Source organism: Eublepharis macularius, chromosome 13 (assembly GCF_028583425.1).
Source record: "Eublepharis macularius isolate TG4126 chromosome 13, MPM_Emac_v1.0, whole genome shotgun sequence".
NCBI classification, from domain to species: domain Eukaryota; kingdom Metazoa; phylum Chordata; class Lepidosauria; order Squamata; family Eublepharidae; genus Eublepharis; species Eublepharis macularius.
In genome coordinates this window covers 8,460,117-8,473,685 of record NC_072802.1, presented here as the reverse complement: position 1 = coordinate 8,473,685, position 13,569 = coordinate 8,460,117, and the positions used below count along the sequence as shown (strand labels likewise).

The following is a 13,569-nucleotide window of genomic DNA, read 5'->3' as shown; positions in this document are numbered from 1 at the left end:
CAAGCAGATCTTCTACAATTAGGCCAGACACCAGCAAGGCAAGTAGGTGCCAGCATTTGCCCCACAGCTGTTTGGAGCTGACACATCGGCCCTTGTGTTTCACTGTCACCTTGTGTGTACCTTTGGCAGAAGGGGGCAAAGGGCAGCCTGGGATCCACTCCCAGGGCAGCTATTCAACCAGCCCTCCAGCAGCGTAACAATTGGTTGGGACCATCAGCCCGCCAGCATACGGCACCAGTAGGGTTGCCAACCTCCAGGTGGGGCCTGGCCATCTCCCAGGATTACAACTGATCTCTACATGACAGCGATCATGGCTACTTTGGAGGACAAACTCTGACAGTAGACCCTGCTGAGGTCTCTCTCTCTCCCCCAAACCATGCCCTCCCCAGGCTCTACCTTGAAAATCTCCAGGGACTTCCCAATCCAGAACTGGCAACCCTACACACTAGGTAGTGGGTTGATGCTCCTGAAGAATTGTTCAGCAGTTCAGGTGCCATGTGCCAGTAAGGCCAGTGGACAGGGGCGCCACTGGGTCTCTGCTTACTTGTGACGACTTTGAGTTGGACACCAGCGCTGCTTCTTTCCACGACTGGCAGCGTTCACATTGCAGGCTGGAAGAGCGGCATCCAACTCACAGTGCTGAAAAGCCAGAAAAGACCCAGATGTTTACTTCTTTACTTCGTTTATACCCTGCCTTTCTCTCCAGTGGGGACCCAACTCAGCGTGCATCATTCTCCTCTTCTCCATCTTATACCTAGAGCTACCCTGTGAGGTAGGTTAGGCTGAGAGGAGGTGGCTGGCCCAAGGTCACCTTCCATGGCATGCTGGGGACTTGAACCTGGGTCTGCCCGACCCCAGTCTCCCACTCCAGTCACTGCAACACTGTCACCCTCAATATGATCCCCATGACAAAACAATGTCTGCCTCTGCCCTGCACCCATACGGTAAGAGTGCGGGTCTCTAGCCCCTGTGCCGTCACGGCCCTGCTCCTTTTGCCCCACCTATGGGGTGTACAGATTTCGCCTCAGTTCAGCTCTTCCAGCTCTCACCGAGGAACCGTGGGAACCTCTAAATGAGTTCTCTCCTTGTTGTTTTCCCCTCAAGACAGCTTTCTTGATAAGCATGACTTCTGTTAGGGAGGAAGAGGCCTCTGTGTTCGCTCTGGCACTTGTCGGAGTTCCTCCCGATGATTCCTGTGGCTTTTTACAATCACATTTTTTTCTCACATAAGAAACAGTCTTGTCAAAAGTGTTTCTCTCCCACGCTGTTTGCACAGAGCACAAACCAGCTCACCAGGAAGCAACAAGACCGCGATGATGTATGGAAAATGTTCTGCCAGGCTGCCTAACGGAGACTCCTCTCAAGTGCTCACATCATACGGTCCGAATATCTTTGCATTCAGGAAAACATAGGTGCTGTTTTAGAAGTTTAGCCTGTGAAGCGAAAGCCAGGCCATTTTGTGTCACCTTAAAAATGAACAGATTTATTGTGACAGAGGCTAATTCAGATTAAGGCCACTTTATCCAGGGCGTGAAGGTGATTATAAAGGAACCAAGTAAACAGTCAGCTTAAGTGGCAACAAATGCAAGAGGCAATGGTTGTAACATTTCTATAGACTCTAAAGGTATTCAAGGTCAGGACACAGACCTGTGATCTCACTACGTTCTTGGTTTTGTTAAGTTGATGATAATAGTGAGAAATCTTTTGTCCCTATTCATTTCTCAGGGAATAACAGTCACATTTCTTGACAAATTCAAAGTCAGCAAATTCATGCTGAATTTTCCTTTGAAGTTCCTTTGGTCAAAGAATAGCAACTTTTGAGTCTGCTCACATCTTGGGATGATGGTAGCTTTTTTTGAGTAGGAGCTTGGACGTCTTACCGGAGACATGGACAGCTGGCAAGTCAGGTACTCGGTCTGGAGTTCCCAGGAATGTCCCATCGATCCCCTCTTGGATCCCTGCCTATTGTATGCCCCTTTCTCTTGCGCAAGCGACGTAAGTGAGCTCGGTGTAGACACTGGGTTCCTTCACTTCTTCTCCATTGTGAACAGCAACTGAGGCTTTAGTAGAGCCCTCGTTTCTTTAGGTACCTGAGTCATTTCCCCAGAAACATATACCAAGGGCTCTTTAACCCCTTCTGCCCGGATGCAGACGACAGAGGTTCTGTCAGATTGTTTTTCTAATAACAACAACAGTAATGGTAACAACAACAACAACAACAATTTAAAATCTGTGCTTATATACTGCTCTTCTAGACAGATTAGTGCTTCACCCAGAATGGTGAACAAGTTAGTGTTATTAGTATCCCACAATACAGCTGGGGGGCTGGAGCTGAGAGGAGTGGCTTGCCCAAGGCTACCTGCTGAGCTCATGGCAGTCGTGGGATTCGAACCAGTGGAATGTTGATTCGCAGCAGAACCACTTAACCACTGTGTTACAGCAGCTCATTGGCTGATGGTTGACTGTGCACACATCTGTGTGTAAGCAAATGTTGGCAAGCCACTGTGACAATAGGAGAAGAACTCTCCCAGTGCCTTAATGGCTGTTCATGAGCAGGCAGAGGGGGTTAAAAAGCTCTTGGTTTAAATCTCGGCTTGTGTGGGGAGCAAGTCTGCGTATGGAGCCAGCCTTTATCTGCTTTCCAGTATGGCTCTGGTTAAAAAGCCATTGTCACCCAGAGTTTTAGGGAATTGTGTGATCAAATCCCAACATAGTTGCCCCCATGGAGAGTGTCTGAGGTTGAACAGGATGCGGGAAGGGGTGCCAGAGCTGAGTCTAGTCCAAGTGACAATGACATCTAATAAAGGGCCCAAAGGAGACAGTGTCACCTGCAATTTGTCTGTGCCACTGCAGTGTTGTCTAACCAAGCGATGAAGTAGGTGTGTGCTGTCAGGCATGTGAAGCGCAAAGGATCAGCTTGGCAGCAGAGCTGGTGGGCCCCCTTCAAAGGATGCAGGTAGAACCTGGAGAATGCAAAAAGGTGGCCAGGGGTGGTACAGATGTTCTCACCACCCCCATTTTCTTCTAGTAGCTCAGATTGTGCAAGGTTTGGTATTTGTATTGTGGCCAGACGTGAGGGATCAACAGTTGACAATGAGACAAAATGAAATCGGTGCTTTAAATTTGGGACAGTAAAGGCTCTTGCAAGTTATTTTCAGTTCTCTTAAAACTGCTGCCCGTCTTTGCAAGTATACTTGTTATTGATTTCCATTTATAATAAAGATTCAAAACAATGAAAAATCATAACACAAATTAGTGGAGCAAAAATGCAAGCAAGGGAGTGCAGATGAATCTGAAATATCTTCAGACAGGGATGCCTGCTGCTCCGTGTCTTGTCCACATTTGCTCCTGTTGGATATCCCTTATAGGGAAAGAGAGAGAGAAAGGGAAAGATTTGCAGACTTTTCCTTGACCTCCATTTCCCCAGGCCATGTTCTTTCAGGGGTGTCTGGCCCAGTTCACACTTCAGGAGCACGTGGCACTCCCAGTGAAGCACAGATTGTCTGGTCGGGTTGGGTAGAATGCTTCAGTGTGGGACACAGCCACATAACTCACCAGTTGTGCATGCTTTTGGAGCCATTAAGACAACCCATCAGCTATGGGAGGACCTCCCATATTGCAGAGAGAAGAGGAGAAGAAAGCAGCGGTAGCTTGGCTTCCGACCAGGTTTGTGGCTGGGGTGAGATTTGGGCTGAATATTTCCTAGCTCACACTCCTCGACTCTCTGCAGCACCTCCTCACAATGCAGTGTGAATTAGCCCCATCCAGTCCAGCACCCTGTCTCACACAGTGGCCAGCCAGTCACTCTGGAGGGCCAGCAACAGGGCCTTCCCCTGGTGTTGTCTCCTGGCACTGTTCTTCAGAGGTTTGTTGCCCTAGAGCCAAAACAGCTGAGACACCTGATGCGTGGTGGACACTCATCAGTTTCCCTGCAAGTTTCCACAGGAAATGTAGTGACAAAGAACCTCTTGTCAGGGAGAAGAGGGAGAATCCCTCCCCGCTTCTTGGCAGAGGTTCTTTCTCTAGGCGTCTCATCTAGTCTGCTTGGCTCCCTCTCGCCACTGCCAGCGCGCTCGGCTCCCGAGTCCATTTAGGGGAGCTGGCTGGTAGCAGCGAGAGGAAGAATTTTCCCCTTGCTCCTTTGCACTCAGGAGCAAAGCACGCTGGCAGAAGGACAGGTGAGTGGTGAGAAGGACAGGGAGCCGATCTTGCCGGCAGCTTCCTCTTGCCACGGCCAGCATGCTCAGCTCCCCAAGCAGCGAGAGCTAAAGAACCTCTGCCAGGGAGAGGGTGGGGGGCGATTCTCCCTCTTCTCCCTGACAGAGATTCTTTCTCACTACATTTCCCGTGGAAACTTAATTGTCCACCACACATCAGGCGTTTCGTCTGTTTTGGCTCTCAGAATATGAAAGCTCCCTTTAGTCACTATGGCTAGTAGCCTTTGATGGACCTATCCTTGATGAATCTGTCTAACACCCTTTTAAAGCCATTCATGCCTGTGGCCTCCTGACCTGGATAACCCAGGCTAGCCCAGCCTTGTCAGATCTTAGAAGCTCAGCCCTAGTTAGTACTTGAATGCGAGACCACTGAGGAAGTCCAGGGTTACTACGCAGAAGCAGGCAATGGCAAACCACCCCTGCAAGCCTGTTGCCTTAAAAACTCTATGGGGTCACCATAAGTCGACTGCGACTGGGTGCAAAAAATGCTTGGGGTCATCACTGTATCCACTGGGCAGTGAATTGCACACTTTGTCGTTGTTCAATTAAAAACAGCACAGAGGCAGCAACCCTTTGAAAGCCAGTGCCAGTAGGTGGCATCCGAGGCCTCTATGTCCTGTTCGTTTGGCCCTCCAGGGCAACTGGTGGCTGCTGGGTGAAACAGTATTCTGGACTAGCCAGACCATTGGCCTGTTCCAGCAGGGCTCCTCTTATGTCTTTATGCCGTCAGAATCCCCTTTGTTATCCCTTCATGCATTCCTGAGCTAGGCTGTGGACTCAAAAACTGGTCCCTGGGTTCAACCTCCGCAAGGTCTGGCGCAGATTAAGACCAGCAGGGTCCCTTCCCATTGCCTCTTCTCTCTCTCACAACAGCCTGTCACAGGCACAGAGTGTGGGATCAGTGCCTGCTGGGCAAAACCCCCTTCTGGGCCCTTGGTAACAGAAGTTCTGCCTGGCCCTCGCTTTACCATAGGTTAGATGGGTATTGTTGAGGAAGCAGGTTCAGGGTTTTGCTGCCTGACTCCCCTGTTCCATCTTTGATGCAGCAGGACATAAAAAACAGGGCCTGGCAGCTGGATTTCTCCATGTTTCATTTCTGCTTCAGCACTCAAGACATTAGACTGACTCTCCGCTGTACTATCCTAGGAAAGGTACGACACGTTAGTAGTCGGTAGATGGAGTTCTTATATAACTAGGTGCAGCGGGGGAAGCAAAGGTATTGTTTCCGGGAATTTTTATTCATTTGTTTACTGCGCTAAAGCGCTTGCTTCTTCTAGTTAAATTTTGATGTGGCCATAAATTTGCCAGAAATCAAGGACAGCAAAACCCCAAGATTTCTCTCAGTATGTGCGTGTGTGTGTGTGTAACGAGGAAGTGTATGCAGTAATTCTCAACCAGTTTGCCATTCGCCTGGCTTGAGAAATGAATTTAATTAAATAATTAAAGACAACTATGAACCTAAAATACCCACCCACAGGCTGCCCGCAGCGTCTCTGTATGATTCACTCCTCTGGGTTCATGTCCTTCCATTCATTCCCCCCCCCCCCGGGACAAGAAATTCTGTTGTGCCTCCACGCTGGGGTATGGCAGGGACCGTTCAAGTGCTTCCAATACAGGAACACAGCAAAGTTACCTGCCTTACAAGAGGCCTCCTGTTTTATGTACGCGTGAGTCACTGCTCTGGAAACGGCCACTTCCATTTGTAAGGCTTTGCCCCAACGAGTGACATATTCTGACTGGCTGCTCCTTGCTTTTGCATCATCCAGATCTAACCGTTTTCAGGTGTATACATCCAGTCTCGAAAGTTTAGGGGGGCCTTGTTTACGTGAAAGTAAAAGGAGGGTGCTGCGGTTAAGCAATTTAATGGACACTTATTGGTGCCCTCGTGGCCTGGCCATCAACTGGTCTCAAAGAGATACGCTGACATGCATTGCCCAATATTGCGTATTGTTACTGTTTGTTTGCAGTCTGCCTTTTTCACTGAGATCCAAGGCAGATTACATACTGCAGGAGAATGCAATCTAATCCATAGCTAAGACATTCACGTATGATCAACAGGTGGGATGTTCAATGAAAACATGAATCGGATGAGGCAGCTGCAGATTTGAAAACTAGAATAAATCTAAACACATAGATGCAACCTTTCTGAATTTAAGTGTAAGAGGCCAGGCAAGCCTGATCTCGGAAGCTGTGCAGGGTCGGGCTTGGTTAGAAATTGGATGGGAGACCTCCAGTGTTAGCCTCTTGCCATGAAAACCCCACCAGTGGTTGCCATGAGTCAGCTATGACTTGATGGCACTCTCCACCACCAGTTAACGTGAGATCTTTAGCAATGTTGAACTGCCCAGTAGGAAATAATCTACACCCGCAGACAGTACCCAGTAGCCTAGTCTATAGTCTCTGTCCCTTACCAAGATAATCTCTTTGAGCTTTGAGCTTATGACACAGCCCTATGATGAGTAGAAAGCCCTCCTGAATAATTCAGTCTTGCATAGTTTGTGGAAATAAGGTGTAAATAGGGTTGCCAGGTCCCCGGAGCTGAAAGCAGGGAGTTGGGGATCATGGGAGGGCACAGATTTGGGGGGGGGGGCTTGAAACTGCAGAAGTTTTCTCTTCTCATGTCAGAAGTAAGAAAAGAGTCTCCGGTTTAGGAAAATCACCCTTTTTTGTGAAGCTGTTGGTATTTCTCCTAAGAGAGATTGTTTTCCTGAACCAGCTAATTTATATTTGTTTATTTATATTTATGGTATTTATTTAAAATAATCACACCCCACACTCTCTAATTAGACAGGTTGCTGAAAAAGCTTCCAACCTCATCCAACTAAAATAATAAAACTGATTGTCACAAGAAAGCCAACATGGCCAGCAATAAAAACAATATGAAAATAGTTCTCATAAAATGGCTTCATGTAGTAAAGCTGCAAAACTTCAGTACAACAAATTCAGTACAACAAATTTTGAAGGGCCACGAAGGCCCTCTATGAAAACTTAGATAATAAAATTACATTTTAAAACCAACCAAACAGAACAGCACATCATTAAAACAAAACCAGAACTGAAATACATATAAAGACATAAAAATAACAATTAAAACATTGGGCAGAAAGAAGAGATACCTGAGGGAATGCCAAATGAAACAAAAAAAGTCTTCGCTCACAAGTGGAAGATGGCAACAGAAGGGGCCAGGCGAGTCTCCCTGGGGAGGGTTTTGCTGCCATGACCCAGAAGACCCTCCTCTCTCCTGCGCTGCCACCTGCCTGACCTTGGCAAGTGGGGGCACACAGCACAGGGCCTCTGAAGAGGAACACAGTAGTCAGGTAGGTTCATAACAGAACAGACGATCCCTCTGCGGTATTGGTCCCAAACCATATAGGGTGTTAAAGGTCAACACCAGCATCTTGATTTGGGCCTGGAAACAAATTGGGAGGCAATGTAGTTGGGCCAAGACTGGAGTGATATAGTATGACCTACTCCAGTCAATATCGTTCCGCCGGGCCTGTAAGATAGAGCTGTTCCGCCAGGCGTTCGGTGGTTGAAGGGGGCGGTGCCATGTCGGCCTCCCACCTTTGGGGTGGGGGAGGGTTCTCCCCACCACTGCACTTGGTTAATTTATTTCATTATTGTTTTGTATATTGATTTTAGTATTGTTGTTTTCTTGTTTTTATTGATTTTAAACTGTTCACCACCTAGAGCTCCTGGGATGGGCAGTATATAAATTGAAATAAAAATAAAAATACCCTGGCTGTAGAATTTTGCACCAATTGAAGTGTCTGAACACTTCTCAAGGGCAGCCCTCCATAAAGTACGTTGCAATAATCTACTCTAGATGTAATCATAGTGGCCAGATCTTTCCTGCCCAGGAAAGGCCACAGCTAACTAACCAGCCAAAGCTGGTGAGGACACCCCTGGCCACAGATGCCACCTGCTTAGGGTGGCCAGGTCGCCTTACCCTCTGAGCAGGGGGTGGGAGACTTGGCACTCACCTTTACGATGTCCTCCCAGGCTATGTGATGTACTTCACAATGCAGGAAGTGACATCATTGCACAGGCCACGTGTCATCCCTGGGAGTGCTCCTGTGCTCTGCAGCGGCCTGATTTGGCCTGAAATGGGCCTGATTCAGGCCAAATAGGGCCACTGTGGAGCATGGAAGCGTGCAACAGGTTAAGGAGTGCTCCTGTGCTCCACAGTGGCCCAATTCAGTGCAAAATTGGCTCTGTTCGGGCTGGATTGGGCCACTGCAGAATGTGGGAGCACTGCTGGGACAGCGCAACAGGCCCTGGACTGCTCCTGCACTCTGCAACCCTACACCTGCTTATTCAGCAGTTGGCCTGGGTCCAAGAGCAACCCCAGACTACAGGTCTGTTCTTCCAAGCGGAGTGCAACCCTACCCAGAACACCTTAAATCCCAGGTCAGACCTTCCGCTTACTGGTAGCACTTTTGTCTTGTCTTGATTATGCTTCAGTTTGTTTGCCCTCATCCATTTCCAAACTGCCTGCAGGCACTGGTTTAGGATTTCTACAAATTCAATGGGATCAGCTGGAAACACAAAATGGAGCTGAGTGTCATCTGCATACAGGTGAGAACCCAGCTCAGATCTGAAGATCACCTCTCCCTGCTGTTTCATGTAAATGTTGAAGCGCATGGGGGGCAAGATGAAACGTTGTTGGACCCCACAGCCCCACGAGGTTAAGCATAAATATATAAAATGTCCAGTGAAATTCCACCCAAAGAAAAACATGAAGCCTATTTACAGTGCCACCTAAAGAACACATTCCTGGAGAGAAAGCCCACTAAGGAGACTTCAGTGGGAATTTGAGTAGACCTCCTTGGGACTGCTCTATTACTGGCTTTTTCTCTTGCACATTTCAAGTGAAGGTGGAAGAATTCCCGCTGAAAGTCTGGTTTAGTTTTTCCAGGGAACGGGATCCATATATCCCTCGTTTCTCTCCAGTTTCTGTTTGAAGTGCAGTTTGGAAGTTACTCTTTTAAATCTGAGGATTTAAAAAAAATTAACCAGCATCCATAGGGGATTGGGTTTCTGGTTAACCAAATATGCCGGTTAAAGTTTTTACCCAGAGCATGGGCAAATAACTTAGATGTTGCCTGCCTGCTGATTAACTAAACAGCCCAATTAAATGGGTGCAAGCTTTTACTGTACTTTCCCCCTGTTTCTTCCTAGGGCTTCCACTGGTCTCCCATTTAAAGGTCTAGGTTTGAGTGAATGTTCCTTATTTCATTTCTTTTTATAGTCCTTTACCATCTTTCCCCAATGGCTTCATATCTCTGCATTACACTGTCACTTTTAGAAATTTTGTATTCACGTTGTATGTTCTTTGTACACAGTTTATACAATGTTTTGTGTACAATGTACATTATTTATACTTGAAATGTATAATTTATTCACATATAAATAATATTGAAGTAGAAAATGGTGCAAAGAATCACAGCTCCCTCTGCCCAAGGAAGAAGCGCACTCTCAGGAGAGATTTCTGCAGAAATGAGAAACCGTGCAAGGAGCTGATCCAGGGTGCACCTGCACGCAACGTCAGCAGTGCTGCTGCAGCAGCTCCTTCATTCTGGGAGAGAACCAAGTGATTCTGCTGGCCTTCCTCACTGTGCCCAGGACCCGCCTGTTGCATCTTTATTTGGCCCACAAGCCATACGGAAGCAAAACATACAGCGTTACTTAATTCAATACCCAAAAGGCCACTTCTCTGGCCAAGGCACTCAACAACGACTTGGGGAAGCATAGTGAGGCGGGTGCAGATGCTCTGTTCCCTTCTCACCGTCACCGGCAGGAGAAAGTGAGTGGCCGCACTTCCAGGTAGGGCTGCCAACCCCAGTTTGGGAAATTCCTGTAGATTTGAGGGTGTTTCCTGGGGAGGGTGGGGTTTTAGGACGGGAGGGTATAATGTGATAGAGTCAGCCCCCCAAAGCAGCTATTTCCTCCTCTCTCTAGTCTGGAGATCAGTTGTAGTTCTGGGAGACCTCCAGGCCCTACCTGGAGGTTAGCAACCCTGCTTCCTGGGCCCCCTGCCATTACTGCTGGGTTCAGGTCTTAGCCTGGACCCTGTCAGTGGTGGTTCACATCCAGGAAGGCATAAGCTTACCTTGCTTGAGCAACAAAATTCCTTCTGCTTGCCCAGGGTTGCCAGGTGCCCTTCCAGCAGGAGGGGGGAGACCCGGCTGTTACCTCCTCCTTCCCTGCTTCATGCTGTGTGATGATGTCATTTCTGGTGACATCACTGCAGAGGTGCAGGAGTGCATGTGTGCTTCACAGCAGGCCGATACGGGCCTCAAACAGGCCCGGTTTGGCTCATTTGGGGCCCCAATTGGCCTGTGGAGGAACATGGGAGCGCTCTCAGGGCGGCACGGTGACATCAGTGATGTCATCATGCCGCCCTGGGAGGCCCATTCCCATCCCTTCGTCCCCTGCCGGCCAGGTAAATGGAGGCGAGGGATGGAGGGTGAAAGGGTGAAAGGGGGAGATTCCCCACCCCCACCAGAGGAACGGGATCCCTGTGCCTCCACCTACGGGGGGAATCCATTCACAGCCCCTCCAAGTCCTTTGAATCCACAGTAATTGTTGCTGGCTTGCAGTGCCAAAGTCGCTGGGGTGACACCCTTCTAAAAACCCACTGATGGGTGTAGCAGTTAGGAAGCCAGCCCTGCACTTCCAGTGCCGGTGGTTTCTCTTTGGCCAAGAGGGCTGCCTCAGGATCTGAGTGACTCCGCGGAGAACCTGGGACCTCGGTTGACGCTGAATTCACCACAACTTGGCAGTAACCGCTGGTAAGCCTGGAGGGCAGGTCAAAAGCGAGCCTGGCGGCGTCATGATTAGAGGGTCACACTCAGACTGGGCTGGTTTGTGTTGATCTCTCCACATCTGGCCCATCACTCGCTCATAGCCTTAATCTGTCTCACAGGGCGGTTGTTATGGAGGAACAGGGAAGAGAGAACCATGTTTGTGTCCCTTTATGTGCGCTCCATAGATAGAAATACACCTTTTTTAAAAAGTGAGACCAGACGACGCAGTTGCTTGCAACTTTTTAAGACTACCCCCCCCCCCTCTAAAACCAAAAACAATGTTGGAGTAGGCTGTCAGTTTAAGAATGGATGGTGGGAAAGAGACTAGTTAACACTTTCCCTTCCAGATGTTTTTCTAACCAAAATCCCTCCCCTCCCCCTCCCCCGCTTTTCTCCGGGGGGGGGGAATAAATGAGTGCCTCTGTTCTCTCCCCATGGAGAATAATGTGGCCAGGAAGAGTGATTCAAAGTGGGGAGATATCTGAAGGGGGAAGGGTCAAGTAGTGCCTTCTCCTCCACTGAAACTCAGCTTCCTAAGACTGTTTGGAGTTAAAATAAAAGAACTTTGGGGGAAATATATGTGTAATGGCCAGTTTCTGTTTTATATACTACCGTTCATGAGTCAAGCGAAGAGCATTTCATGCATCTCTAATCGGGTATCTACCCTGAAAATCTAATCAACACGTGTGTGTGTGTACACATTACACATCTACTCACAGGGAGCTGGAATCGGCTGCAGTTCCCTGTCACTTGGTGTCCAACCCAAGTTTACTTCTCAGCCGTGTATGAAGTGCAGAGAGAAACCCAGAAAGTGTACGGAAAAAAGGTTTCTTAAGAAACATTTCTGTCTCCTTAGCTGCCCTGTGGATTTTTATACAGAACTATTTTTCTCTTTGCTTACGAAGGTTTTCCACACGTAACTAAGGTCTCGCTGGCCTAGCCCAAAGGCTGAAAGAACTGTTGTGTAGTTTTTCTGCTTAATTTTGAAAATAGGCTCTTTTCTGTTCACTGTGTCTTTAAATCCACTGTTCAGAAAATAGGTGGGCTGTCTCTGAAATCTCCAATTTCTTGACCTTTAAAACTCTCTGTAGGAAGAGAAAACACTGGCGCAGTAATAAAAGGAATGTTGTTTAGCAAAATATAATCATCAGCTGGAAAAGCAGTGAACACACATTGTAGAAAAAAGAGACTGATGGAGCCTTTTGCGAATTAAAAGGACGCAGCCGTTCCCAAAGGTACACATTATAAACAAATGCAGTGGCAGCTACTTGCTTACAATAATTTAAGTTATGAAAATTGAACGCTTCTTAAAATGCATTTCAATGCAGAGTATAATTTATGTACTTTTCTTATTCAGTGTGCTTCTTTCAACTCGGGCAGTGAGTACTAATGAAGATGGTTTTTCACATTTGCTGCAGTCGTTTCACCTACAACAGAAAGGAAGCTTGCAGTTGAACGTTCTGTTGCACTCTATACTTACTGTTAGCTCCAGAATGTTTTTGTTCCTCTCTCCCTCCTGCTGATTTTACCTTTCAAGAAAGTGAGAGAGAAGCATTGTTAAAATACGCTGCCTCCCATCTGGGGCTGATCCTGCCCCAAATGGGCCATTTCTTTAGGACTGGGATGGGGGGAGGGAGAGAGAGCTTACAAAGTCGGGCCCAGATTCAGAAGAAGTTTGTTGCACTTCTGTTGAAATCAAGATGCGAGACCTGCTTTATAGAGTTCTATTATTTCTTTCCTTTACAGTTTTTAAACCCAAAGCAGCCCCAAAGGTTTCTTTTTCCTCCTTGTCTTTGGTAAATCATGATCCCTGTTTTTGCCTTTTAGGGATGCCTTCCAAAATGTCATTAGCATGCACTGAGTTGTCATTCATCAAGGCTCAGCCCTCTCCTTAGTTGCTGGCAGTTAAATTTCTGTCTGGGGGCGGATGTATCATGAGCCATGCATAGGAATGCATGCACATGAACACGAAGGCGCCATGCAGCGCCCAGCCTGCCGTTTCACATGCTGCTGCTGAGGTATATTTTGAACGCTTAAAAACAGATTGCAGGACAGCTTGGTTTTTCTAGGACATCTTTAGGCAAAAGAACAAACACCCTCTTGGCTTTCAGTCAGTGGAGGACAGGATTATTGCAGAATAAATGGATGCAGCATACGGAGCAGAGACGTCTAAAATGGGTAATTGGGGGGAGGGGCGGGTAGAGGCCAAACATGGAGAAGGGGTCTAGTATGAGAACAGAGATGTTACAAGTATGGCAGCTGATGCTTGCATTTCTTATCTTTGCTTTTTCACCCAGGAATCCCTCCATCCATTTCCCTTCTCTGTTGCATAAATTAAACCTGCACCTCTTTATGCCATTCCTCCAACTGAATTTTTCCTGTAAGATACATGTATTCCATGTGCCTCTGTAAATCAGTGCTATACATTATAAATGACATATTTGGTACATATAAATGGCATCTAAAAATTGTACTTGGTGTGAATGTAGTGAACATGAGTTTGCAAATCACGTGTCAGCTCCTTCTTCAACCAGACTGACTGA

At 47.5% G+C, this 13,569-nt stretch overlaps 1 protein-coding gene across 4 annotated transcripts in view; it reads left to right on the top strand.

Annotated features, from left to right (window-relative positions):
- Positions 1-13,569, top strand: part of ARHGEF9 (Cdc42 guanine nucleotide exchange factor 9) — a 408,379-nt gene that overhangs the window by 285,558 nt on the left and 109,252 nt on the right. The window contains exon 1 of one of the 4 annotated variants that reach the window (XM_054996025.1): positions 12,151-12,261. The exons of the other annotated variants lie outside the window; for them this stretch is intronic. The gene's annotated coding sequence lies outside the window, so the exon portion shown is untranslated. Of the gene's footprint in view, positions 1-12,150; positions 12,262-13,569 lie in introns of those variants that run through there. 4 annotated transcript variants of the gene reach the window in all.